Here is a 27,766-nt window from a genome sequence, read left to right as displayed (position 1 = left end):
ATTTAATAATTGATTCTTGTATATAAGTTTAGTGATTATCAAACTATAAATTGTTACTGCTTTTTGTGTGTGTATTTAACAATCGGCGAGTTATATCTTTGTGTAATAGTCCTTACTTGATAAAATGGAAACAAGGTTTTTATATAATGATCATTAATTTCTATAAAAGGTCAAAATAATGTTGGCTTCCATATGAAAATCAAAGATTCATTGCATGTTCTAATGAAAATTATACATTCTTAAGTTTTTATTGGGTTGCATTTTTATACTTGTCTCACTATATTAAGTTATTGCAAAATATCAAAATGCATTATGTTTCCGGGAAATTATTATGTACTCCCGGAGTACTATAAATGGTGGGTCCCACTAATTAAATTTATGGTGAGATCTACCATTCATGTGAGAGGGGGGAGTATGAATTTATGGTACACCGGGAGTACCTAATAATTTTCCTATGTTTCCTTGCCATAGAAATAAAAATAAAATTAAAAGAAAAAAAAACAAAAAGAAAAAACTCTTACACAAATTTAAAAAACTTTCAAATAACAAGTAAATACTGTTTAACTTACAAACTATATATTATACTATATTAATTATACATTGTTAGAAAATAATTATATTATTTTAAGATAGATTTGGGACTAATACTTATAAATTTAATATACCATTTTCAAATTTTCCTTTGGGGACTAATATATATATATATATATATATATATATATATATATAAACTGAAGCATAGAGAGAGTACTCACAATCTCTCTCTCTCTCTCTCTCTCATTTCTTTTGGAGGATTTTTGTTCTTTTTTATAACTCTAATTGATGTTGATTTAAAATAAAAAAAAGTGTTTTGGTATTGTGTTTTTTTTTTTTTTCATTCCCCGTCACAAAAGTCTTCTCCCTCCATTTTATAGCTTTAGTTGAATTTTGGTTGGGTTAATACTCAGTTTTTTTTTAAAGAAATTTTAGAATTAGGAATTTGAGTTTATATCAAAACACAATCAACATAGTTATGAATATGAATAGGCCTACCAATTGTTCGAGTAATAAATTATTATAAAGTCAATCTTTTAATCATTTAGTTTTATTTTAATTTCAGTTAAGACAACATTATAATTTTGTGATGAGTTTTGATTATCATGATAATTTCCTTATTTTTTAAGAGATGAGAAATTTGAATAATAAATTGGAAATTTATAAAGTTTAGTTGTATATTAGACAAATATAACACATTACAATAAAAGTTAGAAGAATGTAGTTCACCTCAAAAAAATATTAATCAAACATAAAAAAAATATTAGAATGATATATTTGTAGAAATAAAAATATCAAAAAAATGCTTGTAGATTTTTTTTAAAAAAAAGTAGACAATACTTAGAAATAAAAGTTGTATTATATATTTATATATCGAACAAATTGTATTACGCAAAATAATACCCTAGAACCAACCCACCAAACCAACCCAACCCAACCCAACCCGCCAGGTTGGATCGGTTTTTAGGGCTTGGTAGATTGGGTTGGGTTACAAAAAAAAATTTCATAGCAGGTTGGGTTGGGTTTGGGTCATAAAATCCAAACTCGTCAAACCCAACCCGATCCACCCATATATATATATAATATATATATATATATATATTATATAATTAATAAATTTTTTTTAAATAACCAGCACTTCCTCCTATCCTATATAAAAGCCAATATTAATGTATATTTTTTTTTTTTGAAAAGAATATTAATGTATATTAATTCATATATTAATGCATAATTGAATTGAAATATTAGTTGAAATATTAATGTATATTTTGTTTGTCAACTCAGGTGGCATGTGTGATATGTTGTTTTTGCTAAATTTAATAATAATAGTAATAAAAAATTGTCAAACCTATGGGTTCATAGATTGGGTTGGACTTATGCAATAGATTGGGTTGAATTTTTTTTAACTCACCATGATGGGTTGGGTCAAAAAATTTTCTTAACCCAACCCATGCACACCCCTAACTAGGAATTAGGAAGAAAAAAAAGATTACAACAATATTTTAAATTGAAAAATAATATTTTCACAATATTTTCACTACATTGGAAGGTCTATTGCATGGAATTTGTGACAAAATTAGGGGAAAAAAGTTTTTTCTTGTTTTAGATGATGTGTGGACTGAAGACTTCACAATGTGGGAGCCATTCAGAATTACACTCAGATCTGGTGTGCAAGGCAGTAGAATTCTAGTCACCACACGCAAAGTTAAAGTTGCAGAGATGATGGGGAGTGCACGTAAGACAGTAGAAATGATGGACAATGTTTGAAAGATTGACAATAATTACCCATCTTGTATTAGGGACTAGTGATTAAGATCTGGGAAGTAAATGTTGTGTTAAAATAACGACCAAGGGCATGAGTGAATTTTTATTTTTATAAAAAAAACTACTTTTTTTGTTGGCTATAGATGTTAGAAGTTCTAATCTAATTTATTTTTTTGACCTATTCATATGATGTTAGTGCATTTATCTTGTAATGTTGGGGAGGTTGAGTTATTTAAAAAATTCTTGATGAGATTTATAGCACACTAATGAATGGGGTGTCAAAATTAGAGGAGCACCTTTTACGAATTTCATCTACATAAGTGTGGAAGTGGGCTTACTTTCTATGGAAGTGAGGTGATTTTCTAAATAACCATCTTACCCCTAGTATTTGTCAATAAAAACAAACCCTAAGTGCTTCTAGAAAATGCTGGCGCCGCAAAACTAGGTAAAAGATCATGCATTACACATCTATTAGGGTAAATAAAAAGGAGACTTTAAAGTTGTGCTCTATGCTTAAAGTGTCAAACCTCTAAGTATGCACATGTAAAAATGATTGAAAATGACGTTTAGAAGATGTGGGAGTTATACAGTGTAAATTTTTAGGTGATAGTCCCTGTTAAGTCGTTATGATGTTGGGTAAGAGTGACATTGTTTAGATTTTCTATGTCATCTCGCAGCTTTTCACACACTTTACATATATTCTTTGCTACAATTGGTACATTGTCATGCACCAAACCTGAATAAGGTCCAAAGAGCTTGAGATATCTATTTGTTCAACCTCTGCAAGGATTTTTCTATAACCTTGATAAAATTGTTTTAACTCAAAAATAATAACCTGCTCATTTTGAGACAATCCATAACGAAATTAAACAAAATGCAACCATTTATAAAGAAAATGCAACATAATCTTTATAAATGGTTGAGAGTACCTATTCTAAATTTGCTTTTAGATATTATATAGATTATTTGATTTTAAAGAAGCAACGTATTTGATATGACTTTTGAGATTTCAATTGTTTGATAGTGTCCAAATAATAGATTCAATAATTTGAAAGTGTCCAAATCAAACTCTTCCAACATTCAATAGTTTGATAGGCATCAAATCGAAGACTTGAGGAACTCAAACACAAGATGAAAACTAGAAAGTGTAAACAAACTTTGAATGAACTAAGTCTTTGTTTTTGTTATGATATTAGGTGATAAATAGCATTCACACGTGTTTTGAGGGAAAATTCTCATGAAACAGTCTCATAAGGTACTTTTCCAAAATATAGAGCACTAATGCACACACCCTAAATCAATACATATTCAATAGTCAATGAAAATGAAATCTTAAGAACCTGCAATAAATTGATTTGTACTTTGAATCCAATATGTCACCATAGAAGTTGAGTTGCATCCCAAGCCTTTGAATCTGAAAGCATATCCGTTTAGATTGTGCAACTGATATTAGTTAGTGTGTGTCCATTCCCACCAAGGTTTTTGGGTTGCTCCCTATCTCAAGTGAGATTCCACTTGTTTGACTTGTATCACCCTCCGGCTGCTACTAGGAGCAACTAGTAAACCCTATTAGATTGTAATATTGGCAAATAATATACTATTATTTCCAAATGAGTTAGGATTGTCATGAAAAATGAGGAAGAAATGTCACAAGAAGAATATATCTTATCATAAAATACTAAAACCTTGAAATTTATTTCTCATATACACAAATGTAGGTACGTGAGAAGAGTATTAGAAAAATTTATGGTTTAAATCAAAATTAGATAAAATTTATGTAACTTATGCCAACAAGCTTTTTCATTAATCACCAACTAAGGAAGAAAATCATTCAAGGCGAAAGCATCAAAGGCTGTTATATATGAGTGGTCGATAATGTTTTTGCTGGAAATAATGTCATCAAACATTGAAGATGCATACATTAGAGGAATAATAATACAAACACCTCTTATTTTCAACTCTTCTTATGGTTGATGGAAACATCATCCCAAATTGATAAGATAGTACCATTGTGATCATTATGAGCAACACTCTAGAAATTTGAATCCAAAATTTTCATTAATGGTCTCAACAATTAAAACGTAAAACAAAAAATCCCTCAAGCCTTTAGCATATCAATGGCACATACTTATATATACTGCATTATATCATCATATTTATTTTAAAAAATAAATCAGAGAGCATAAAGAGAACTTGGCCCCCAATCCCCCACCAAACAAGGCCATAATTGAGCTTAATATATACTCAGTACTTGGACAAGGCTTTGCTTGTGCTGATTTGCCCTCCCAATGAGGAATTTTCCAATGCCATGCTTGCTTGAATAAATTTACCATTTTTGGGATATAAAACAATGTCTTCAAGTTGTCTAAATTGAACCAAGCATGTAGCGAGTCAACAGATCAATATTAAATGTTTGCTGGAATGTGAATACAATCAGCCATCATAGTGAATGGTACGCTGAAACCATCATAGTGAATGGTACGCTGAAACTAGGGCTTGATCATGAATTATAGAATCACCTATGCAAAATCTTAAATCTTCATTTAGAAGTTGGTCCATATGCATTTTCTTTTCTCTTGTTTTTTCATATATATTTTTATTATATTTTCTTGCATAAAAAGTCTTGGTGTGCGAAACTAGTGGGCAGGCAAACAAGTAGAAAGATTATTTAAGAAGTGGGCATAACATTTCCTTCTTCAATTATATATAATGAAGAATATTTAACAAGTGAAAGATCTCAATCGCACAATACCTCTTGCATTTCTTATGGATATCTCAATTTTCTTCCTTGTTCTATGTCTGCTACAACTCTTCCTCTATCTTCCTCTAGTACACTAGACACTCTTAGAGGCACATCTCTATCAGTTGAGAAACCAACTGACAAATTGGTTTCAGCAAATGGTGAATTCTCTGCCGGAGTTTCCCTATTGGAGATAATGCCTTTTGCTTTGCCAGATGGTTAAACAAGTCCTCAACTCCCACACTTGTTTGGACAATTTTCAACAGTATAGACAACTCTTCTCCAATAGGCTTAGACTGCATAAGTTTTACAAATGAGGTCATTGATTTAGGATGAAGGGGAGAAAACAGAAAACACACTTATGAGTAAAGCCTGAGAAATGAAAAGTTTCAACTATAGGTTTATTATTGCCGATCCAATGGAAATTTTTTACTTTTGAAAACAAAATGATTTTATCAATGGACAATAATGGGCAAACTTCTCTTCTATTGCCCTTTTCTAGAAAAAGAACAATTATACTCGCAATGATTAAGCTTTTCTAACCTCCATCCATCCCAACATCAATCCGGTGTTTGATTCCCCACCCATGAATTCTAGGCTTCTAGCAATTTCTTGATAGTGTACAACATATTGAAAATCTTAGAAAGTTCTTTTGTATGCTGGATATGAGACCATTATTTCAATGAAACATTTTATGTAAGACAATTATTTATATGAACATTATGTAAAAGCAGGCTTGGACTAGACCTCTAATCCCCAGTAAGTTGCTATTCATTCACTATGAATTTAAACTCACATAAACATAGCAGAATGACATTGAACAATATTTATAGTCGTGACACAAAATTCGTAATGATAATTACATAATTATATTGTTCTACTTCTCAGATAATATGAAAGGGCCAACAGAAAAGCACATTATGAGAAAAATAAGACTTAATAGGTACCTGTCAAGATGAGATATGCAGTACCAGTCTACCAGAACCCAGAGCTTATTTGGTTCATGTACTTGGAAAATAAGTTGCTGACTGTGCAGGAAGGCTGAAGCCACGAACTCAGGAAATAGTATAGGCATTTGAACTGCAAAAGAAAGGCAAGATAACTAAACAACAAAGGTCTTTAACTCTTTATGCACATAGTCACCATCAATTTTGATGTTTTGAAACAATAGCAAGCAATTTAAATTTTGTTTTATTGATTTATTTGCAAATACCAGACGTTGTTCATCTCAAAAAAAAAAAAAAAAAAAAAATCAAATGTTGATTGTTGAATGAAATTTATTTTTCATCACAATTGTGTGAAAAAAAATCATTTCACGGTCAAAAACACAAAAAAAAAAAAAAAACAGATAAGTAAATGAGAGTTGCAATTTCAATTTGGAGGTACTATTATATGTTGAGTACAAAAAAGTCAATGATAAAAGTATATGTATATTTTGACTTCAATTTTCCAACCAAGAACACTGATGCTACAACTGCTTGGAAGTTTTAATATAATAGAGGTCATATTAGTAGACAAACCTTCTTGATGATGGGCAGAAAACAGAGAACATGAAGGCTAAAAAGGACGAAATTACAGGTCAATCTTTCAGATCATCATCACTATAAAACCCACCGCTATAGCCGACAACACCATTCTCCATGCTTGTAAGTTCTATCATGAGTTTTTTTACTATGTTAATTACCTGTCTATGATTTGAATCATAGTATCATACCGACAGATTAATGCAGCAAAAGAAACCAAAATTTTTTTAGTCAAATAAAGAATCTAATACAGAATCAGATCAATATTTGAAGTACTCTGAGAACATTTGGACATATTAGTATGTAAAGTGGGAATACTTACTTCCTAGGCAGTTCAGAATCCTTGCTTGCATCTCCAATTGCTTGCTGAACTTCCTTTTTCTGTCCTCAAAGCTCCCACATATAGTGTGGATTGATTCCTATGGCTGGGATAGAGCTCCCTTCTAAACTACTCTTCTATTACGATTTTCTAGAAAAGAGCAAAGACACTTGCAATGTGTAAGCTCTTTTAAACTGCATTTGGAGATCAATCTAAGGATTTGATTCCCCACCTAGAAATTCTACCAAATTCACAGTAAGTACACCATTCTCAATAATATACAAAATATTTTGTGTACTGGATGTAAGCCCATTATTGTAATGTAACATTATATGGACTTGAGCCGAAAGGCAAACTGGTATTATTTGACAAAATTTTACTAATTGTGTTAGATTGAGATAAATCAATTCACGAGGTCTAAAAAAGAAGAGCTAGATATTCTTAAATTGACAAATCAATATGGAAAAGGGAAGCTTTGACTAGACCTCTTAATCCCCTGTAATTTGCAACTGGTTGACTATGATTTAAAACTTAGATAACCACATGGTGGAATGATGTTTGAACAATTGTTTTACTGACTTATCAAAAAAAAAATGTTTGAGCAATTTTACGGTAATAATATAGAAATTCAAAAAAGAGATTACAAACACGTACAAATCTATTGTTGTACATTTTAGATAACATGAATTATCTATCAAAAAAGAAATAAGAAAAGAAGAATAAAAATGCAAACCTTGAATGCATGCCCAATGATGAGGAGAAAACGGACTACATTAAAGCTACAACAGATTAAATTGGAGGCCAATCGTTCAGATCATCATCACTGTGGAACACAACACCATTCTCCATGCTTATAACTTCAACCACGGGCTGTGCCCACCTTAATTAGCTTCATCTGTGATTTATATGAGGAGTGACAACCATACCAATAAATTAAGGTAGAGAAAGATAAAATAAACTAAATAGTTGCATGCCAGATAGAGAACCTATTAAGGCATCAGAGCAATACTTGAAGGACAAATTTGGGAAATTTGTTCCTTGGAAATACTTGTATGTAAAACAGGAAAACTTACTTCCACAGAAGTTCAAAATCCTTTCTCGCATCCCCAAGTTATTGCTGAACATCCTTTCTCTGTCATCAGGATCTGGTGGCTGCAATTCAGGGCTTATTCAAGGTAACAAGCATCACTGAAAGTAAGAAGTTTGCAAAGAAAACATAATGCTTTAACTGATTACTGATTAGAATAATATACTTTTAATCACAATGGGCAGCAATGGTAATGATCTAAAATAAATATAAGGCCTAGAGGCCTAACCTCTATTTCAAGGAGACAGAACGGGTTAAGAGGAATTTCAAGTCTAAGCATTAAACTAGGGGTGAGCATCATGAGCCATACACGAGCAATCCAAAGAGTAGTTAGCAATGCTTTCTCTTTCTTTTTACATTTTTATAAATTTTTGGGTGACTAGTTGTACAGATTATTTCCAACGGAAGAATGTCAATTACTACAGTGGACTTCACTACTATGCATTAGATGTTGAAAACCCACTTACAAACATTAGAATCAACAAAAACCAGCATCTTATTCAACTCCCTTGCAAGATGAGCATAAAAATAACCCAAAAAGTATAATTCCAATTCCTACAACATAACAGAGTCATCAAAGATTGTATACAAAGGAGAAGCAACAAAAAGTATGGATTTGAAAATCAAACAAACAAAATGGAAATTAAGGGAAAAATATATCATCTACCATATCAGGGTCTCTCTCTCTAAGATAGATCTTGTGTCTGTGTCCAGTGCTTAAAATAAAAATCACAAGCATATCTTGATTTTTAATTCCAAAGGGATTGTGATGGTTAATTAATCCAATAAATGAAACCAAAGTATTTGTAACATCTGCATATCTACTGGTGCTTGCTTCTCATACTTTGCACTCTCCCATGCCCATGAAACATTTAAGCCTCTGACAAAAGCAAAAAGCACGAAATATTTACTTAGGAACTTGATAGATAGCAAGTACATAACCCTATAACATCAAGACTAGATGATTAACAAGTATAGGTTTGAGCTATGAGGGCACCCCACTTTCTTCTTAAAAAAAAAAATTATTACCAGTTGAATATAAGAAGGCTTCCAAAACTAAATGATAAATGGAAGACTGAGTAGAGCTATAAAAAATTTAAATAGTTTTCTTATCATATGTCACAATTTAAGATGGATTGCTAAAGAAAACCAAATTACAGGTTAAGCTTGTTGGCAGCATCTTTGAATGGATAACAGGGCTTTTTTTTTTTTATAAGCATTGGGTTTTTTGTACGTGAAGCCTTTCCAATTTCTCTTTCTCTGAATTATCTATTTCACTCACTACCTACCTATCTTAGTTTTGAGTTTGCATAATGTTTACAAAGAATGAGGCCAAATGAGAAAAAAACATTTTGCATGATGTTCTGAATGGATAAGACCAAAACATTCCTGCAACCTTAAGGGTCGGAATAAAAAATATTGAACATGGATTAAAAAGCAAATGCAATGGCATCAAAAGAAGAACATAGAGTTACCTATATGTGAAATAGAATTGAACGGCCCAAAGAAAACAATTGTAATATGGCTTCATTGCCTTCTTTTTTGTTGAACATATTACTTACTAATTGGGGTCTGTCCATTTTTTAATGTCAATCCAAAATCGGGCAACTGCTGATGGGAAAAAAAAAGAAAAAAGAGAGGCATTTCTCAGCTCATTCCCTCCACTCCTGGTGGTAACATTCCATTCTCCCCAACGCCCTACACACCTTTGTACTAGATCTCCTAAATCTGTAACACTAAGCCAAGAAAATTAGCATACTAGATTTCATACCCTAACAAGAAATAGTGGAAATTACATAAGTTGAAAATTGGTCATTTACCTAGCTCACCTTTCATCAGCCACCATATAATATGGATTACTCAGGAGATGGCCATGATACACTTCCTTGCTGCAGAATGAACTGATAAAGGAGTATCTACTGTAGTGGTTTCTAAAATGTGCATCCATGAGTGACACCTTGCTTCAGAATAAAATGTACTTCCCCAAATCTGATGTTTGGTTGAAATAAGGCGAAAAGAAAATTAGTTATTCAGCATGAGGTTTTTATAGATGGAGAAAATTATAAGTAGAACAGAAAGATGATTAAGCAGAAATATCAAGATATGCCTAACAGTAGAAGAGTACATAATCCAAGGTATTTTGTCTCCTCTTCTTGCCTAAATCCCTGATGGTCACCATGTGCACTTCACACACTTCCATGTAACGAAATACTTCAAACTCTGAGACAAGAAATAAGTTACAATATCACTTTATAAATAGATAACTTGCAAGTACCTAACCCTATAACTTTAAAACTTGATAACTAACAAAAAAATTTTTAAGCTTTGAATGCCCCTCTTTCTTCTTTATAGTAGTATTACTCATAGAATTGTTATACCCAATGCACAAAAATCATGTTGTGGAGGGTACTTACCATTGCACCATGGTCTGTCTTCTAGTATTACTCATATAATGAAGAAATAACAATTTTCTAGCACTGATAAACAAAGAGAAAAGATTATGTACAAATGTTACTAGCATCTTTGAAGTCATGACAGAGCTTTCTACAAAAAGCCCTATGATATGATGTTAAGATTGAATAAGGGCCAAAGAGAGAAATTTTTTACATGATGTCTAGAATGAAGGAGAGCAAAAAATTCCTAGGGAATTCTTAGGTCGAAAAAAATAACTATTGACCATGGAACAAAAAACAAATGCTGAAATAAATTAGAAAAAAAGAAAAAAAGAAATAGAAAGAACAGAGTAACCTATACAGAAACAATATTTGGGAAATTTGCACTGATCCTATCTTCTCCTCTCCACCTTTTACGGCGCCCTTTTCAAAATGGGCAACTATGGATTGCAACAAATAGCAAGTATTTATCAAATTTTCCCACTCTTCCCCATCTTCATTGACAAGAAACACATCACTAACACTAGAAATCTATGTTCATCCAGATTCAAGCTTTTAAAGTTGTAACATCAAAGACTGAAGATTAGCAACTATACATTCAGTCTGGGTTCTTTTTTTTTTTTTTTTTAAATTCTTCCATAACATTGGTGATGGTGTCGTTGTGAGTTTGGCCTAAATTTGACAAAGTTGCTAGTAATTTCGTTGGTGAGAGTTTTTGAGAGATAATTAAAATAATAAATTGATGTTTCAGCCAACTGACAGAAGTAGCAGAAGAGGAAGACGTTACCATTTATTGGTTCAGACTTGCTCACACACAGATTTCAAGATTTCATCTACATGCCCTTAATAAAACCATTGCTGACAGTGTCGTTGTGTGTTTTGCCAGAATTTGATAAAATTACGGAAGGTCATTGTTTATTTCCCTGAAATAAAGAAAATGAGCAAGACCCATATAAATATTAAAAAGCAAATGAATTAGAAAGAGGATGAAATAAGTAGGAAACAGTTACCGTTCCATATCAGAATCCAAGGACACTTCAAAATTCAATAAAAAGTTACTATCCCTAAAGAAAACCATATGAGTTATTTGAGATTAGTGTACCGAAATCAACAAAATGAGCAAGACCCATATACATATTAAACCGCAAATGAAATAGAAAGAGGTAGGTATTTGAATTTAGTTGTTTACTTTTAAATGCAAATGAGTTAAAATTTGGTGACTCTGTTCATTTGATTTGTCTATCTAAAATTCCAACCTTTTACTTCTAAAAAATTTGTGAAATTTTTAGTTTTGAGTTAAAAAATACAAATAAAATAGACATTAGAAATTAGAAATATGGACCCTAAAAATGCAATAAAAATTAAATATTCAAAAGTTCTATTCGATCCACTTCCATCCTATTCGGTCCATTATGTTCTCTTCAGTCCACTTTGATTAGATTCAGTCTACATTGGTCTTGTTAGGTCCATTCTGTCTACTTCGGTCCTATACTATCGACATTGGTCCTATTCAGTTCAATTAGGTCCTATTTGGTCCATTATGTCAAATTTTTCCCTAATCTGTCCATTCGTTCTTATTCAGTCCCCTTCAATCCTTTTCCGTCCACATTAGTCCACTATGTTTTATTCTATCCACTTCGGTCTTATACGGTCCACTTTGGTCCTATACTGTCCACTTCAATTCTATATGAACCAATAGTCCACCTTGTTTCCATTTGATCCTATTTTGTCCATTCGGTCCACTTCATTTTATTTGGTCCAATTCAATCCATTTGTGTCAACTACGCTCCATTCGGACCACTTTGATCCATTTTGGTCTACTTTGGTCCATTTTTGTGCACATACATATAGGGAAAAAACATGTTTGGGTTGAGAACACCTATTCTAAATCTAAATTTATTAAAATATATATATAAATCTCAAACTCATAATATCTAAAATCTTAAGCATGACATTTATTGTTGCTATAATTTTGTTGACCCACCACTTTGGCCTAATTAAATTTAAGTGAAAGTTTTTCTAAATATGAAGGCTATGGGTTTCGATTCGTGTTGGGATTGTTGGAGGGTGTAGAGAGGTTCGTTTGATTATTGGTATTAGGGTTAGGGTTAGGGTTGTAGAGAGAGGAAGGAAGGAAGGAGGAGAGTGAGGACGAAGACGAAGACGAAGAGGGAAGAACGAAGAAGTGGGTTTTTGTTTTATTAGGGTTGAGCCTACGGCGTCGTTTCTTTAAACTAAGGTTTTTTTTATAAAAAAAATTAATTTAAATTTAATTATTTATTTTTTAATAATATTTTTTGAATGGCTATTGCTTATTTATTTTAATGGCTATAACAAACGAATCTAAATCTTTTGTACCACTTTTTGTGTAACGTTATATGTTCCACCAATCACTACTTGTCATGTTTTCATTTTACTTTCCTTATAGAATAATTGAAGTTTAAAATAGAAACCAATCATACACATGGTAAGTAATAATTGGTGGAATATAGAGTGGTACACAAAAAGTGGTACAGAAGATTTGCATTCCAAACAAAAAAGTGTTTAGAATCTTCAAACTCAAGATCTCATGGATATTATGAAACCTTAAGAACTGCTAAACTAACTCCTTAAGGTTATTACTTATTAGAATTTAGAAGTAATATTTTTCAATAAAACTAGGACAACAATTTTACAATAATCCAATAGAATTTGCATTCTTCTATCTAATTAATTAATTTATTTTATAATCCATGTGTGAGGTGGTAGACAATTTTGAAAATATTGTGAATTTTTGTTGTACTTATAAAAATACTCAATATTTTTATGTGATTAATTGAAAATTTTTTAACCCTATGATTAATTAATGTCTGCCATTTTAAAGAGAAAATTTTGAAATAAATATTGTGTTTAATATACAATTGCTATGCAAGTAAAAAGTTATGCTATGTTAATGAGCTTAAATAAAGGTCTTGACCAAAACAAGTTTGAAACTAAAGAAATGAGCTTAGAGTCCTTTTGGTTGGAGGGGTAGAAAAGTAGGAGAATAAAAAATGGTGGGAGGATGGAAAAGTGGGAGGATAAAAAAAATATTTTAATTTCTTTCCTTTTTGTTTAGTTGGGAGTGGAAAAGTGGAGGGATGAAAAAAGTAAGTTTGTATAAATTTACTCATATACCATTGTTAAAAAATGATGGCCAATTAATACAAAAAAGTAACAAACAACCAAAAAAAAAAAAAAACAATCATCCAATTTATTAAAAAATAAAAATCATATCCCAAAAAAAAAAACAAAACAACTATCCCACCCATACCCCCCCCCCCCCCAACAAAAAAAAGGCAACGTCCAGGAAAGAAAGGAAAAAAAGTGGAGGCAACATGCCCACTCACAACCCAAGAAATGAAAAAATGAAAAAAAACAAAAACAAAAAAGCAATGTCTAGGAAAGAAAAGAAAAAAAAGAAGAAGAAATGAACTAGATATGGGCATTTTTGTCTATTAAGTAGTCATATTTTCTCCCTTCAGTTTTCTCTTCATTTTGGAGAGAAAATTTTTTGGTGAACCCGGGAAAAAAAAACCTTGGTCCAACAATTTTTTTTCTCTCTCCCCACCCAACCAAACACACTCAAAAAAGTTTTCCTTCCCATTTTCTCTCTAACGTTTTCCATCTACCTTATTTCACCTCCAAACAAACACATCCTTAGTGTTACTTCCAATGGTCTTGAGATGTGACATAAACTTAGAGGTCTTAAGTTTTATTCACCACTATAGATTCATGGATAAATACTACTTCCTTAATCAATAATTTAATTTCTTTTTATCGATTCCATAGTTACAATGAGGTGAAGAGATTTGAACTTTGAGCATTTCTGTTAGGAATACTAAGAGGTGTTAGTTCTACATGGCTATTGACAAAAATATAAAACAAAATTGAGCTCAGTGTTAAGCTTTAGGGAAATTTTTTTGGTGAGTACAAAGTGAGTTTTATTAAGAAAAAAAAACACTAAATTTGAATACAATAATACTCAAAAGGATTTGACTCAACTTGTTTAACTAAGGTTTCAAATGTTTAAAAAAAAAAAACAAATTCTCTCTTTATACGAAAAAATAATTTTGATATTTTTTTTCATATAGAAATTTAAAGTACAAAGCTATCTTAATTTTTTTTTTGTGATTTTTTTTTTTCTAACAATAGTGTCCAAAGCTCTTTGAATACTAGGAGCCCATTTGGTAAATGTGTTTAAACAACAATTTTTAGTTTTTTTTTGAAATTACGTGTGCGTGAAAAAGTGTGGAAATACGTGTAATGTTATTTAAAAACTGAAAATATGTGTTTAAACACATGTACTAGGGCAATAGAATCAAAGAAGTGACTTATTTGATGTCACTTACAGCAACCTCAGGGATCTTAATATATATATATATATATATATTTTTTTTTTTTTGTTGCACTGGTCAATGACAAAAATTTGTCTGCATAAATTGCATAAAATATTATTAATAGACAAAAGCATATTGAATTGAAATTGGGTAAAAATGAAGACATGATTTCATGAGAATGAGATTTTCTAGAAGTATCATCTATATGTGGGGGAGGAAGAAGAGAGTTTGTAAGAGGGTAAGAGTTTTTACTTTGATTTACACGTGAGAAGGGTCAAACTTGGGTCATAATATATAAGGTAAGAACTGTGCTTGAGTTTTTCATAAGGTTTGGTCTACTTTAAAGAGGTATTCCATTTTATAGTGAACAAATTTTGGTTTAATGGGTCTAATTGTCAAGAACAACATGTATTTTATATAATAGTAAAAAGAAGTTACTATGATTTATTAGGTAACAGTAAAAAAAAAAACTTAATAAAAAGAGGTAAAAAATGCTAAATTTATATAATGGTAAAAATAAGTAACTATGATTTATTGAGTAATGGTTAAAAAAACTTAATAAAAAAAGATTAAAAAAAAAGGTTAAATGCAATATTAGAGTGTCACGTGGAAAGAAGTTACTATGATCTATTGGGTAATAGTAAAAATAATACATAATAAAAAGAAGTAAAAAATGTTAAATTTATATAATAGTAAAAATAAGTTATTATGATTTATTAGATAACAGTAAAAAAAAACTTGATGAACATGATCCCAAGGAACATGAACCTCAAGCTCAGTTGAAAATGGTTGCTGCCCATTTTTTTAACATTGTTGGACTAGGAAATGAAATCCCAAGCCCAACCAAAGAAGCCCAAGAAAGACAAGAGAAAAAGCGGTTGAAGGGCCCACCAAGCCCATGCCTCGGCCTATTTGACCAAGTGACCAACGAAGAGATCTCCCTGTAGAAAACCTTAGGACGACTGGACGAGGTGCAGCAAAGGCCTGGTCGCCCGCGGTTGAGAAAAAGAGGATAAAAACAACCTTCAAGTCAAAGCTTATGAGAAAAGCAAAAGCAGACCCAAGAGTGGCCCAAAACATGTGCAAATGTACTCATCAGATATTTATTGAGAAATATATGCTGATTTTGCTGTGAACTAACTGTTATTAGACCGTGTTGTTGTATTTTGCTATCTGTTTGGAGTGTTTGTTTTGCTGCAAGACTTACCAGGCCCAATTTCAGTAGGGCCTACTTCCCAAAACGAACCAGGCCCAATTCCCAAACCCACAAGCCTTTGTTCGATGAGCATTCTAAGCATTCCAACACGTGTATTTTGACCAAAAAGGCCCCCTTCAAAGATCAAATCTGAAGAACTGACAATCTAGTGATTGAAGTTGCTGCAACAAATTCCAACAAGCTGCTTGACTTGAATGGGATATTTGTACTCATTGTAGACAATAGAATAGGAAACAGAGTAAACAGTGATAACAATTCTTTGTTTCTTAATCTTTTCTAGCACAGTACACTATTAAAAATTTCAAGAGATATCAGAAAATCACTGATCATTTTCTATAATACTACTAATGAAATAAAAAATACATAATTAGCGTATACATACAATACAATACTGCACACGCTCTGCAATACAATTGAGTCTCCTCTTTACGAACTCCTCAAATGTCAAAAGGATTATGACAATTACAAATCAAACTTCGGGGCACCAATCTTTCATAAACCAAGCTAACAGGACCAAGAGCACTTCAAATTTAGCTGCCCTAGCCATTTAGGCTTGGATTATTTCATTACAGCTCCACACAAAAGCGCAACACACAAGCACAACATAAATATATGAAAAACCTGCTTCTAAAGTCACCTTGTTGATTTAAGGTTGAGCAAACTGGCTGATTCAAGATTATTAAGACTCCTGTGCATCTTTCAGCTGCAATATTTTGTCTTTGGTTATTTATGATCAGAAAAATGAAATTTAGCAGAAGAATCACTTGACGTTGTTTCTTCTTGACATCCATGATGTTGATTGGAGCCTCATCTATAAGCATTTTTGCATCTATGAATTGAGTATAGAGCTTAAATTCACATAAACACAGCAGAATGACATTGAGCAACATTTACAGTAATAATATAAAAATTCGTAATGAGAATTTCATAATTATATTGTTCTACTTCTCGGATAATATTTTTTAATGGCTACTACACATTTATTTTAATGGCTATAACAAAAAAATGTTTAGAATCTTCAAATCTCTTCGAGTATTTGGCAAGAAGTTTCAAATCCAAGATCTCATGAATATTATAAGACCTTAAGAACTGTTAAGCCAACTCTTAAGGTATAACCTATTAGAATTTAGAAGTAATATTTTTCAACAAAACTATGACAACAATTTTACAATAATCCAATGGAATTTGCATTCTTCTATCTAATTAATTATTTTATTTTATAATCCATGTGTGAGGTGGTAAACAATTTTGAAAATATTGTGAATTTTTGTTATACTTATAAAAATACTCAATATTTTTTTTTAATTAATTGAAATCTTTTTAACCCTATGATTAATTAATGTGCAATTTTAAAGAGAAATTTTTGAAATAAATATTGCGTTTAATATACAATTGCTATGCAAGTTATGCTATATTAATGAACTTAAATAATGCTCTAGAACAAAACAAGTTTTTGAAACTAAAAAATGAGCTTAGTGTTACTTCCATAAGTACCCCTAGAGGTAGGCTCAATGGACTTGAGATATAACGTAAACTTGAAGGTTTCAGGTTTTATTCACCACATTATAGATTCATGGATAAATACCACTTTCTTAATTAATATTAATTTTTTTATTTATTTATCAATTTCATAGTTATAATAGGAAAAAGAGATTTGAACTTTAAACGTTTTTGCTAAAAATATCAGAAAGTGTTAATTTAGTTGAGTAACATAGATATTAACAAAAAAAATAAAACAAAATTGAGCTTAGTGTTAAGCTTTAAGGATTTTTTTTTTTTTGGGTGAGTCTACTAAGCGTGAATTTTATAAGAAAAAAAAATACCAAAAATATATATATATATATATATATATATATATATTTTTTTTTGAGAACGAAAATACACCAAATTTCAATACTATAATACTCGAAAGGATTTGACTTATCTTGTTTAACTAAGGTCACAAATGTGAAAAAAAAAAAAAAAAAAAAAAAAAAAAAATTCTCTCTTTATAAGAAAAAATAATTTTGAATTTTTTAATATAGAAATTTAAAATTAAAACAAATACAGAGCTCTTAAATTTGTTTTTTTTTTTTTTTCCTTTTGTAGGTACGGACAACAGAATTAAAGATGTGACTAATTTGTTGTCACTTACAAGATTTAATAGTTCGACAATATCAAGATTGAACATTTCCATAAACTTCAATTGTTGAGACTAGGTTTTAATGTTGGCAGACTATGAGCTCAAGTTTGAGGTCTTTAAACAAGTGTTAAAATGTATTAAAGATGAAGTGCATTTTATTGCGCAACTCGTAGTGATCACGACACACGCTTGATCAACTGAGAATACTAAATGCTGATTGATTTAGGTTGCATTCAAATAAATCCAAAGTCAAGATTCTAGTTTTTTGTTTTCAACCCATTCAAGCCCATAAATTGCCTGGGATTTTGTGCCTACCAAACCCAACTATAAAAGACGAAAAAATGCTAGAGGTATAAACTATCTTACAATTTTTTTTTCAAGATACTGATGTAATGAGTAATTATTAGTAAGTGACAAAAATAATGTTAATGGTAGGTCGGTCACATCAACAATTTATAAAAATATTATAAAATAATTTGTAATTTTGGCATTACTCATAAAACCTCAGGAATGTGAACAAATACTTTTCAACAGGTTTCTATAGCATCTAACTCTAGAATACAATTGAAACTTCTCATTAACTCCTCAAATGTGACGAGGATTATCACAATTACAAATCAAACTTCAGGGCACCGATCTTTCATATACCAGGGTAACAGGACCAAAAGCACTTGAATATTAGCTGCCCTAGCCATTTAGGCTTGAATTATTTAATTACAGCTCCACACAAAAGCACAACACACATGTACAACATAAATATATAAACAATTTGCTTCTAAAGCCACCTTGTTGACTTGACTTATAGCGAACTGGCTGATTCAAGATTATTACAACTCCGGCATGTCTTTCAGCTGCAAGATTTTATCTTTGATTATTAATGATCAGAAAAATGAAATTTAACAGAAGAATCACTTGACATTGTTTCTTCTTGACATCCATGGTGTTGAGTAGAGCCTTGTCTATAAGCATTTTTGCATCTATGAACTGAGTATAGAGCTTCGAGAAAAGGACAAAGCTTCAGAGAGGAGAGAAAGGGAGCTTTATTGTTCACCGTAATGACCTTTGCCATTCTGCTTCTGGATCTTTCTCAATAGCAACTTGTGTGAGAATGTAAGACATGGCCATTTGAGGTGCATCCTCGCCTAACAATTTCACCAGTATAGACAACTCTTCTCCAATAGGTACTGCATAAGTTTTACAAATGAGGTCATTGATTTAAGACAAATGGGAGAAAAGAGAAAAACATGCTTATGAGTTAAGCTTGAGAAATGAAAAGTTTCAACTATAGGTTTATTATGGCAAATCTAGGGGAAATTTTTTACTTTCGAAATCAAAATGATTTTATCTATGGACAATAATGGGAAAATTTCTCTTCTAATTCCCTTTTCTAGAAAAGAACAATTATACTTGCAATATTTAAGCTCTTGTAACATCTATCCATCCCAAGATCAATCTGGTGCTTGATTCCACACCCATGAATTCTAGCAATTTCTCAAAGAAGAGTACAACATATTGAAAAATTTAGTAAGTTTTTCAGTATGCTGGATATAAGACCAGTATTTCAATGAAACATTCTATGTAAGGCAATTATTTATATGAACATTATGTAAAAGAAGGCTTGGACTAGACCTCTAATACCCTGAAACTTGAAACTTGTTCAACGTGAATTTAAACTCACAAAAACACAGCAGAGTGACATTAGGCAATATTTACAGTAATAATATAAAAATTCATAATGATAATTACATAATTATGTTGTTCTACTTCTCGGATAACATGAAAAAGTTAACAGAAAAGCACATTATGAGAAAAATAAGAATACTAAATACGTACCTTTCAAGTTGAGATATGCAGTGCCAGTCTACCAGAACCCAGAGTTTATTTTGTGCATGTAATTTGAAAATAAGTTGCTGATTGTGCGGGAAGGCTGAAGCCACGAACTCAGCAAATAGTATAGGAAATTGAACTGCAAATGAAGGACATGATAACTAAACAACAAATGTCTTTTAACTCTTTATGCACATAGTCACTATCAATTTTGATGTTTTGAAACAATAACAAACAATTCAAATTTTGAATATTTAGATTTCTTTGCAACTGCCAAATGTTGTTCTTTTCTCAACAAAAAAAAAAAAAAAAAAAAACCGAATGTTGGTTGGCAAATGAAGTAAAAAACACACAAAAAAGTCAATGATAAAAGAATATATCCTTTTTTTAACTTCAATTCTCCTACCAAGAATGCTGGTGCTACAACTGCTTGGAAATTTAAATATAATAGAGGTCATGTATGATGTACCTTACTAGCTATGGCAAAAAAACAAAGGGCATAATGGCAACAAAGGACGAAATTGGAGGCCAATCTTTCAAATCATCATCAATATAAAACTCAACCTATAATAGAAAATACCATTCTCCATGCTTGTAAGTTCTATCTCGAATTGTTTTAGTATGTTAATTACCCTTGTCTATGATTTGAATCATAGTATTATACCAACAGATTAATGAGGCAAAAGAAAGACAAAAGAAACCAAACATGTCAAATAAAGAGCCTCATACAGAATCAGATCAATATTTGAAGTACAAATCTGAGAACATTTGGTCACTGGACATACTAGTATGTAAAGTGGGAAGACTTACCTCCTAGGCAGTTCAGAATCTTGCTTGCATCTCCAATTGCTTGCTGAACTTTTTTGTCCTCAAAGTTAACACGTCAAGTGTGGCATGTTTCCTATGGATGGGATAGAGCTCCCATCCATACTACTCTTCTATTATGCTTTTCTAGCAAAGAGCAAAGACATTTGCAATGTGTGAGCTCTTTTAAATTGCATTTGGAGATCAATTTAAGGATTTGATTCCCCACCTACCAATTCTAGCAAATTCACAATAAGTATTCCATTCTGAATAATATACAAAATATTTTGTGTACTGGACGTAAATTGAGCTGAAAGGCAAACTGGTATTATTTGACAAAATTATACTAATTGTGTGAGATTGAGATAAATCAATTCATGATGTCTAAAAAAGCAGAGCTAGATATTCTTATATTGACAAAACAATATGGAAAAGGGAAGCTTTGACTAGACCTCTTAATCCCTGGTAATTTGCAACTTGTTGACTATGATTTAAAACTTAGATAACCACATGGTGGAATGATGTTTGAACAATTGTTTAACTCCTATGCAAGATGAGGAGCATAAAAATAAGTATATAACCCAAAAAGTATAATTCAAATTCCTACAACAAAACAAAGCTATCAAAGACTTTATGCAAAGGAGAAGCAACAAAAAGAATGGATTTAATAATCAAACAAACAAACCAAGAAAAATATATCATCTACCATATCAGGGTTTTCTCTCTTAAGATAGATCTTGTGTCTGTGTCCAATACTCAAAATAAAAATCACAAGCATATCTTGATTATTAGTTCCAAAGGGATTGAGATGGTTACTTAATCCAACAAATGAAGCCAAAGTATTTGTGACATCTGCATATCTACTGGTAATCGTTTCTCATACTTTGCACTCTCCCATGCTCTAAACAAGCCTCTGAAAAAAGCAAAAAGCACAAAATATTTACTTAGGAACTTGATAGATAGCAAGTACATAACCCTATAACATCAAGACCAAATGATTAATAATTATAGATTTGAGTTATGAGGAAACCCCACTTTCTTCTTTAAAAAAAATTATTACCAGTTGAATGAAAAAAGGTTGAAGAACTAAACGATAAATGGAAGAAAGAGTACAGTTATTAAAAAATTAAATAGTTCGCTTTTCATATGTCACCATTTAAGATGGACTGCTATAGAAAACCAGATTACAGGTTAAGCTTGTTTGTAGCATCTTTGAATGGTAACAGGGCTTTTTTTTTTTATTTTTTATTTTATTTTTTTTATAAGCATTGGGGTTTTTGTACTTAAAGCCTTGCCCATTTCTCTTTCTCTATCTCTGAATTATCTGTTTCAGTCACTACTTACCTATCTTAGTTTTGAGTTTGCATAATGTGTACAATGAATGAGGCCAAATGAGAACAAAACATTTTGCATGATGTTTTGAATGAATAACGCCAAAACATTTCGGCAACCTTAAGGGTTGGAAATTAAAGTTATTGACCATGGATTAAAAAGCAGATGCAATAGCATGAAAAGAAGAACATAACGTTACCTATATGTGAATTAGAATTGAATGGCCCAAAGAAAACAATTGTAATATGGCTTCATTACCTTCTTTTTTATTGAACATATTAGTTACTAATTGGGATCTGTTCATTTTTGAATGCCATTCCAAAATTGGGCAACTGCTGATGGGAAAAAACAAGAGAGGCATTTCTCAGCTCATCCCTTCCACTCCTGGTGGTAACATTCCATTCTCCCCCACACTCTACACACCTTTGTACTAGATCTCCTAAACCTGTAACACTAAGCCAAGAAAATTAGCACAATAGAAAAAACAAAAACAAATGTTGGTTGTTGAATGAAATTTATTTTTCATCACATCGGTGTGAAAAAAAAATCATTTCACAGTCAAAAACACAAAAAAAAAAAGAAAAAAAAAAAGAGAAGCAAATGAGAGTTGCAATTTCAATTTGAAGGTACTATTATATGTTGAGTACAAAAATAGTCAATGATAAAAGTATATATCTTTTTTTACTTCAATTCTCCTACCAAGAACACTGATGCTACAACTGCTTAGAAATTTTAATATAATAGAGGTCATATTAGTCTACAAACCTTCTTGATGATGGGCAGAAAACAGAGGACATAACGGCTAAAAAGGACGACATTGGAGGTCAATCTTTCAAATCATCATCACTATAAAACCCACCGCTATAGTGGACAACACCATTATCCATGCTTGTAAGTTCTATCATGAGTTGTTTTACTATGTTAATTACCCGTCTATGATTTGAATTATAGTGTCATACCAACAGATTAATGCAGCAAAAGAAACCAAAAAATTGCATGTCAAATAAGGAATCTAATACAGAATCAGATCAATATTTGAAGTACTCTCAGAACATTTGGTCACTGGACATATTAGTATGTAAAGTGGGAATACTAGGCAGTTTAGAATCCTTGCTTGCATCTCCAATTGCTCGCTGAACTTCCTTTTTCTGTCCCCAAAGCTCCCACGTGTAGTGTGGATTGATTCCTATGGCTGGGATAGAGCTCCCTTCTAAACTACTCTTCTATTACGCTTTTCTAGAAAAGCACAAAGACACTTGCAACGTGTAAGCTCTTTTAAACTGCATTTGGAGATCAATCTTAAGGATTTGATACCCCACCTACCAATTCTAGCAAATTCACAATAAGTACACCATTCTCAATAATGTACAAAATATTTTGTGTACTGGATGTAAGCCCATTATTGTAATGTTACATTATATGGACTTGAGCCGAAAGGCAAACTGGCATTATTTGACAAAATTTTACTAATTGTGTTTAGATTGAGATAAATCAATTCACGATGTCTAAAAAAGAAGAGATTGATATTCTTAAATTGACAAAACAATATGGAAAAGGGAAGCTTTAACTAGGCCGCTTAATCCCCTGTAATTTGCAACTTGTTGACTATGATTTAAAACTTAGATAACCACACAGTGGAATGATTTCTGAACTTTTTTTTTTTTCTGACCTATCAAAAAAAAAAAATTGAACAATTTTATGGTAATAATATAGAAATTCAAAAAAGTGATTACAAACACATACAAATCTATTGTTCTACATTTTAGATAACATGAAAAATCTATCAAAAAAGAAATAAGAAGAAGAATAAAAATGCAAACCTTGAATGTAAGCCTGATGATGAGGAGAAAACAGAGGACATTAAAGCTACAACAGATGAAATTGGAGGCCAATCGTTCATATCATCATCACTGTGGAACACCACACTGTAGGGCACAACACCACTCTCCATGCTTATAACTTCAACCACGGACTGTGCCTAGCTTAATTAGCTTCATCTGTGATTTATATGAGGAGTGAGAACCATAGCAATAAATTAAGGTAGAAACTGATAGAATAAACTAAATAGTTGCATGCCAGATAGAGAACCTATTAAAGCATCAGAGCAATATTTGAAGGACAAATTTGGAAATTTGTTCCTTGGAAATATTTGTATGTAAAACAGGAAAACTTACGTCCACGGTAGTTCAAAATCCTCGCTCGCATCCCCAAGTTGTCGCTGAAGATCCTTTCTCTGTCGTCAGGATCTGGTGGCTGGGATTCAGGGTAACAAGCATCACTAAAAGTAAGAAGCTTGCAAAGAAAAATGTAATGTTTTAAATGATTAGAATAATATACTTTTAATCACAATGGGAAACAATGATAATGATCTAAAATAAATGTAAGGCCTAGAGGCCTAACCTCTATTCCAAAGAGATGTAACGCGTTAAGAGGAATTTTAAGTCTAAGCATTAAACTAGGGATGAGCATCATGAGCCATACACAAGCAATCCAAAGAGTAGTTAGCAATGCTTTCTCTTTCTTTTTTCTTTTTTATAAATTTTTGGGTGACTAGTTGTACAAACTATTCCCGACAGCAGAATGTCAATTCCTACAGTGGACTTCACTACTATACATTAAATGTTGAAAACCCACTTACAAACATTATAATCAACAAAAACCAGCAACTTATTCATCTCCTTTGCAAGATGAGGAGCATAAAAATAACCCAAAAAATATAATTCAATTCCTACAACATAATAGAGCTATTAAAGACTTTATGCAAAGGAGAAGCAACAAAAAGTATGGATTTGAAAATCAAACAAACAAAACGGAAATTAAGGGAAAAATATATCATCTACCATATCACTGTTTTTCTCTCTAAGATAGATCTTGTGTCTGTGTCCAATGCTCCATTTAAAAATCACAAGCATATCTTGATTTTTAGTTCCAAAGGAATTGTGATGGTTAATTAATCCAACAAATGAAGCCAAAGGTATTTGTAACATCTACATATCTACAGGTGGTCACTTCTCATACTTGCACTCTCCCATGCCCATGAAACATTTAAGCTTCTACACAAGCAAAAAGCACGAAATATTTACTTAGGAACTTGATATATAGCAAGTACACAACCCTATAACATCAAGACTAGATGATTAACAAGTATAGGTTTGAGATATGGGGGCAACCCACTTTCTTCTTTAAAAAAAAAATTATTACCAGTTGAATGAAAAAAGGTTTCCAAAACTAAATTATAAATGGAAGACTGAGTAGGGCTATTAAAAAATTTTAGTTTGCTTTTCATATGTCACCATTTAAGATGGTCTGCTAGAGAAAACCAGATTACAGGTTAAACTTGTTTGCACAGGGCTTTTTTTTATAAGCAATGGGGTTTTTGTACGTAAAGCCTTTCCCATTTCTCTTTCTCTATCTCTGAATTATATATTTCACTCACTACCTACCTATCTTAGTTTTGAGTTTGCATAATGTTTACAATGAATGAGGCCAAATGAGAACAAAACATTTTGCATGATGCTCTGAATGGATAAGACCAAAACATTCCTGCAACCTTAAGGGTTGGAAATAAAAGTTATTGACCATGGATTAAAAAGCAAATGCAATAGCATCAAAAGAAGAACATAAAGTTACCTACATGTGAATTAGAATTGAACGGCCCAAGGAAAACAATTGTAATAGGGCTTCATTGCCTTCTTCTTTTTTGTTGATCATATAACATATTATTTACTAATTGGGGTCTGTCCATGTTTTAATTCATTCCAAAATTGGGCAACCGTTGATAGGAAAAAACAAGAGACACATTTCTCAGCTCATCCCTTCCACTCCTGGTGTTAACATTCCATTCTCCCCCACGCTCTACACGCCTTAGTACTAGATCTCCTAAATCTGTAACACTAAGCCAAGAAAATTAGCACGCTAGATTTCATACCAAAAAAAAATAACAGTAGAAATTACATAAGTCGAAAATTGGTCAATTAGCTAGCTCACCGTTCATCAGCCGCCATATAATATGGATTACTCAGGAGATGGCCGTGATACACTTCCTTGCTGCAGAATGAACTGATAAAGGAGTATCTTCTGTAGTGCTCTCTAAAATGTGCATCCATGAGTGACATTTTGCTTCATCACAAAATGTACTTCCCCAAATCTGATGTTTGGTTGAAATAAGGCCAAAAGAGAATTAGATATTCAGCATGAGGCTTTTATAGATGGAGAAAATTATAAGTAGAAACAGAAAGATGGTTAAGTAGAAATATTGAGATATGCCTTACAGTAGAAGAGTACATAATCCAAGGTATTTTGTCTCCTCTTCTTGCCTGAATCCCTGATGGTCACCTTGTGCACTTCACACACTTCCATGTAACGAAATACTTCAAACTCTAAGAGAAGAAATAAGAATACAATATTACTTTATAAATAGATAACTAGCAAGTATCTAACCCTATAACTTTAAAACTTGATAACTAACAAAAAAAATTTAAAACTTTGAATGCCCCTCTCTTACTTTTTTATGGTAGTATTACTAGTAGAATTGTTATACTCAATGCACAAAAATCACATTATGGAGGGTACTTACCATTGCACCATGGTCTGACTTCTAGTATTACTCATAGAATGAAGAAATAATAATTTTCTAGCTTTGATAAATAAAGAGAAAAGAATATGTACAAATGTCACTGGCGTCTTTGAAGTCATAACAGAGCTTTCTACAAAAAGCCCCATGATATGATGTTAAGATTGAATGAGGGCCAAAGAGAGATTTTTCACATGCAACAAAAAACAAATGCTGAAACAAATTAGAAAATAAAAAATAAAAAAAATAGAAAGAACAAAGTAACCTATACAAGAAACAATCTTCTCCTCTCCACTTTTTACGGTGCCCTTTTCAAAATGGGCAACTATGGATTGCAACAAATAGCAAGTATTTATAAAATTTTCCCACTCTTCCCCATCTTCATTGACGAGAAACACATCACTAACACTAGAAATCTATGTTCATCCAGATTCAAGCTTTTAAAGTTGTAACATCAAAGCCTGAAGATTAGCAACTATACATTCAAGCCCTCAAAATTAAGGACAGAAGGTTGCATAAGTTGTAGATTAGCAACTATACATTCAGTCTGGGTTCTTTTTAAAAAATAATAATAAAAATTCTTTTTTAACATTCACACATTCTAGTAATGTTGCAAATAGTGGGCCTAATAGATAGAATCATTGGTGATCGAGTCGGTTCTGAGTTTGGCCTAAATTTGACAAAGTTGCTAGTAATTTCTTTGGTGGGAGTTTTTGAGAGATAATTAAAATAATTGATTGATGTTTCAGCCAAATGACAGAAGTAGAAGAAGAGGAAGAAGTTACCATTTATTGGTTCAAACTTGCTCACACACAGATTTCAAGATTTCATCAACATGCCCTTAAGAAAACCATTGTTGACAATGTCGTTATGAGTTTTGCCAGAATTTGATAAAATTACGGAAGGTCATTGTTTATTTCCCTGAATTCAAGAAAATGAGCAAGACCCATATAAATATTAAAAATCAAATGAAATAGAAAGAGGATGAAATAAGTAGGAAAAAGTTACCCTTTATCGGATCAGACTTGCAATTCCGCATCAAGCTGATAAAAACTTTGCTCACGCAAGCTTCAAACCGCTAAAGAAAACCATATGTGTTATTTGTGATTAGTGTACTGAAATCAAGAAAATGAGCAAGACTCATATAAATATTAAACCACAAATGAAATAGAAA

At 31.7% G+C, this 27,766-nt stretch overlaps 1 long non-coding RNA gene across 5 annotated transcripts; it reads right to left on the bottom strand.

Moving 5' to 3' along the window:
• Nucleotides 1-3,530: 3,530 nt before the first annotated feature.
• On the bottom strand, nt 3,531-27,508 carry LOC142627082 (uncharacterized). 5 transcript variants are annotated; one of them, XR_012842759.1, is made up of 11 exons: nt 27,378-27,508; nt 26,291-26,398; nt 10,080-10,187; nt 9,797-9,956; nt 9,530-9,695; nt 7,954-8,068; nt 7,614-7,775; nt 6,884-7,030; nt 5,986-6,118; nt 5,051-5,334; nt 3,531-3,864 (listed from the first exon to the last, which is right to left on the bottom strand). It is a non-coding gene; the product is annotated as an uncharacterized LOC142627082 (long non-coding RNA). The 5 variants fall into 5 exon arrangements; XR_012842760.1 differs by lacking the exons at nt 26,291-26,398; nt 27,378-27,508 and adding exons at nt 11,148-11,283; nt 11,371-11,519 and having other exon boundaries at nt 9,788-9,956; XR_012842758.1 differs by lacking the exons at nt 26,291-26,398; nt 27,378-27,508 and adding exons at nt 11,148-11,283; nt 11,371-11,519.
• Nucleotides 27,509-27,766: the final 258 nt, after the last annotated feature.

This window comes from Castanea sativa, chromosome 3 (assembly GCF_040712315.1).
Source record: "Castanea sativa cultivar Marrone di Chiusa Pesio chromosome 3, ASM4071231v1".
Taxonomy (NCBI): domain Eukaryota; kingdom Viridiplantae; phylum Streptophyta; class Magnoliopsida; order Fagales; family Fagaceae; genus Castanea; species Castanea sativa.
The sequence above is the reverse complement of the archived record's forward strand: the minus strand, read 5'-3'. Positions and strand labels throughout refer to the sequence as shown.